At 42.9% G+C, this 4,576-nt stretch overlaps 1 protein-coding gene across 6 annotated transcripts in view; it reads right to left on the minus strand.

Annotated features, from left to right (window-relative positions):
• The window catches only part of HAUS2 (HAUS augmin like complex subunit 2), a 21,152-nt gene that overhangs the window by 12,783 nt on the left and 3,793 nt on the right, over positions 1-4,576 (minus strand). The gene's annotated exons all lie outside the window — the stretch shown is intronic.

Here is a 4,576-nt window from a genome sequence, read left to right on the forward strand (position 1 = left end):
TTTTTAGATGGAGTCTCGCTCTGTCACCCAGGCTGGAGTGCAGTGGTGCGATCTCAGCTCACTGCAAGCTCCGCTTCCCGGGTTCAGGCCATTCTCCTGCCTCAGCCTCCTGAGTTGCTGGGACTACAGGCACCTGCCAGCACGCCTGGCTAAATTTTTTTTGTATTTTTTAGTAGAGACGGGGTTTCACTGTGTTAGCCAGGATGGTCTCAATCTCCTGACCTTGTGACCTGCCCACCTAGGCCTCCCAAAGTGCTGGGATTACAGGCGTGAGCCACCCAGTGGGTTCTGATCTTGTCACCCAGGCTGGAGTGCAATGGCATGATCTCCACTCACTGCAACCTCTGCCTCTTGGATTCAATTGATTCTCCTGCTTTAGCTTCCCAAGTAGCTGGGATTACAGCTTTCCAAGTAGCTTCCCAGCTACCATGGGATTATCACCACCATGCCCAGCTATTTTTTTTTTTTTTTTTTTGTACTTTTAGTACAGTAGGGGTTTCACCATGTTGGCCTGGCTGGTCTACAACTGCTGACCTCAGGTGATCCACCCGCCTCAGCCTCCTAGAGTGCTCGGATTACAGGCATGAGCCACCGTGCCCAGGCCAAAGAATTTTAGAGATCAGATAGGCCAGGAATTGGAAAACTATAGTCCATGAAATAAATGCAGCCCATTACAGCCAGGCATGATTTTTATATATTCAAATTGTTGGGAAAAAGAAAATCAAAGACAATATTTTATAACAGCCTGGGCACAGTGGCTCATGCCTGTAATCCCAGCACTTTGGGAGGCTGAGGTGGGTGGATCATTTGAGGTCAGGAGTTCAAGACCAGCCTGGCCAACATAGTGAAACCCCATCTCTACTAAAAATACAAAAATTAGTCAGGCAGTAGTGGTGCACACCTGTAATCCCAGCTACTCGGAAGGCTGAGGCAGAAGAATTGCTTGAGCCTAGGAGACAGAGATTGTGGTGAGCTGAGATTGCCACTGAACTCTAGTCTGGGCGACAGAGTGAGACCCTATCTCAAAAAAAAAAAAAAAGGCTGGGCGTGATAGCTCACGGCTGTAATCCCAACACTTTGGGAGGCCATGGCAAGCAGATTACCTGAGATCAGGAGTTTGAGACCAGCCTGGCCAACATGGTGAAACTCTGTCTCTATTCAAAAAAAATAAACAAAAAAAATTAGCCGGGCGTGGTGGTGGGTGCCTGTAATCCCAGCTACTTTGGGAGGCTGAGGCAGGAGAACTGCTTGAACCTGGGAGGCAGAGGTTGCAGTGAGCCAAGATCGCGCCATTGTACTCCAGCCTGGGCGACAGAACAAAACTCCGTCTAAAAAAAAAAAAACAAAGAAAATGATATGAAATTCACGTTTCGTGGTCTAGAAATAAAGTTTTATTGGAAAGTGACTTGTCTCATCCATTTACATGCTATCTCTGGCTGCCTTTATACAACCACCTAGTTGTGTAGTTGCAACCATATGGCCCACAAAGCCTTATATATTTACTCTCTGGTCTTCATAGTAAAAGTTTACTGTCCAAAAATAACCAATTTTATAAACACTGAGTTAGGCAATGGAATATTCAAATATGAAACAAGCTCTCCACCCTCACGAGGCCCATAATGTATGGGAAGAAAAATGTATTCTAGATAGAAAGATCAAAAACATTATAAATGCTCAGTAACCACCAGTGTTAGCATATATGTGAAAACAGGGTAAGAGGTAGCTGAAAACATAGTCTCCACATAATCACAGACGATCCTGAGTGCTATGCTCAACAATCATACTGCAGAAAATGGGAGCAACTGAACATTTTCTGGTAAAGAAGTAATAAAATCATACATAATACTTATTTAGAAATACAGGCTGGCATGATGGCTCACACATGTATGTAATCCCAGCACTCTGGGAGGCTAAAGCAGGATAACTGCTTGAGCCCAGGAGTTTGAGACCAGCCTGCACAACACAGGGAGACCCTGTCTCTATAAAAAATAAAAAAAAAATTAGCCAGGCAGCCGGGCATGGTGGCTCACGGCCGTAATTCCAGCACTTTGGGAGGCTGAGGGGGGCAGATCACGAGGTCAGGAGATCGAGATGGTCATGGCCAACATGGTGAAACTCCATCTCTACTAAAAAATACAAAAATTAGCTGGGTATGGTGGCACACCTTTAGTCCCAGCTACTCGGAAGGCTGAGGCAGGAGAATCGCTTGAACCCAGGAGCCGGAGGTTGCAGTGAGCCGAGATCACGCCACATTGCACTCCAGCCTGGTGACAGAGTGAGACTGTCTCAAAAAAAAAAAAAAAATTAGCCAGGCATGGTAACGTGTGCCTATAGTCCCAACTACTTGGGAGGCTGGGGTGGGAAGATCCCTTGAGCCTGGGAGATTGAGGATACAGTAAGCTGTGATCATGCTACTGCAACTCCAGCCTGGGCAACAGGCCAGCCTGTCTCACCAGAGGCGGGGAAGGTGGGGGATATTTAACTGGGGTAGTATGAAAAATAAAACTGGCTGGGTGTGGTGGCTCACACCTGTAATCCTAGCACTTTGGGAGGCGGAGGTGGGTAGATCACCTGAGATCAGGAGTTGGAGACTGGCCTGGCCAATATGGTGAAACCCTGTCTCTACTAAAAATACAAAAATTAGCCAGGCATGATGACATATGCCTGTAGTCCCAGCTACTAGGGAGGCTGACGTGGGAGGATCACTTGAGGCCAGGAGGCCGAGGCTGCAGTGAGCCGTGAGTGCACCACTGCACTCCAGCCTGGATGACAGAGCGAGACTCAAAAAAAAAAAAAAAAAAAAATACACCCACAAAACAAACAAAATAAAAACACTACTGAAGAGGGAGGAGGGAATAGGGAATAGTACAGGGTTTACATCTGGACTGATAAAAATGTTTTTGAAAATAGTTGCACAATATTGAGTATAGTAAATGCCACTGAATTGTACATTTTAAGATAGTTAAAATGGTAAATTTTATGTTATATGTTATATGTATTTTGCCACAATAAAAAAAAAAAAAGGAAAACCCTGGTAACTAGCTAACATAACACTAGTGGAGCAATGGACTAGAGAGATTGGATATTTTCAACAGGTGGCTGCTACAGTATTTCAGGTGAGGATAAGAATGTGAAACTAGGTCAATAACAGTTAAAAAGGAAAGGAAGAAAAGACGGAGTTCCTGCAAAGATGGAATTGACAAATCTTAGTTGATATGGTGAATAAGGGATAAAATCCAGTTAATACTCCAAGGATTCTGCTTCACGTGACTGGACAGAGTTATGCCATTCGCTGAAGTAGATAACACAAGATATTTTACTGATGGCAAAATTGAGGAACAGGAAAGTATTACTCCAACTTCACACTGCCAGTGTGTGCAAGGGTGGAAGTGAGAACACATCTAATCCACTCTTTCCATCATATGAGCTGGCCCTTTTTTCTCTCTCAGGAGGTAAAGGAGCGTAAAACATTTTCTACAATGTATCACATTGTAATCAACTTGTTCCCTGGTATATCTCCCTCTCTCCATGCTTATACATGAATCTTAGTTGTATATCTGGCAAACTAGTAAACTGTCAGTTTCAACAATAGAGTAATGGCGCTTAGCTAAGAACATGCAAGAGAAACCAGAGGAAAAACAAGAATGTTTAAGAAGCAGATAACAAAAAAGGAGAGAAGAAAGAAAGATGGTCAGGTGCAGTGGCTCTCACCTGTAATCCCTGCACTTAGGGAGGTGGAGGCTTATTTTCTATAACAAATAGAAAGTATAACTATTTGAGGATTGAGACTTAGTTTAACACATTAAAAAAAAAAAGAAAAAAAAATCAGGGATTCGAGAATATAGAAAAGTCTTTTCCTTTAGCTATTGTTATTATATATTGCTATTACATGCCCCAGAGGGCAAAAGTACCCTGAAAATGAAAGGATCCTGAGAAAAAGGAGTCTATTCAGGGCATTTGTTTATTCCGTGGCTAGGCACAAGAAGAAGCTGAAATCCAGAACCTTTACACTTAATATAAAAATCCTGGTAATATTATATACCATAGATGTATGTATAAGTTTGTAGTTGGTGGGCACCCTTTCTTCTTTTTCCTATCCCTTCCTTTTCATACTGAATTCTAGCTGAGAGACACTAAAAGGGAGGTTAGTATAGCAGAGAATTTAAGAGCAGGGGCTCTCAAATGGGAGAGCAGGTGTAGAGGAGAGTAGGACACAGGTTAAGAAAGTAGAATTAGTAGATTCTGTGGGGTTTTTTTTTTTTTGGTAGATCCAGACCGTGATCTTATTAATTGCCAATAAGCAATGACCAAGCTTTGGTCAAGACTCCATGACTCACACTTGCTGGAAAAACATCTAGAATGTAAGGCCACTAAAGCAGTCCCGAGGGGAATAAACTAAAGCAATACCCCATTATCCTACAGACGGCCCTACCTTTCTTTCACCAAATCACTCTCTAATGGACTGAAACAAAACTTCAAACAAGTTATGTTTTCTAGAAGAGTTGTATCAAATACCAATTTTAGGAATCACTGAATTTTTTAAAAATTCTTGCCAGCAGGAATTCAGTAGTTTTAA

Source organism: Rhinopithecus bieti, unplaced genomic scaffold (genome assembly GCF_001698545.2).
Source record: "Rhinopithecus bieti isolate Rb0 unplaced genomic scaffold, ASM169854v2 scaffold_495, whole genome shotgun sequence".
In the NCBI taxonomy this organism is placed as follows: domain Eukaryota; kingdom Metazoa; phylum Chordata; class Mammalia; order Primates; family Cercopithecidae; genus Rhinopithecus; species Rhinopithecus bieti.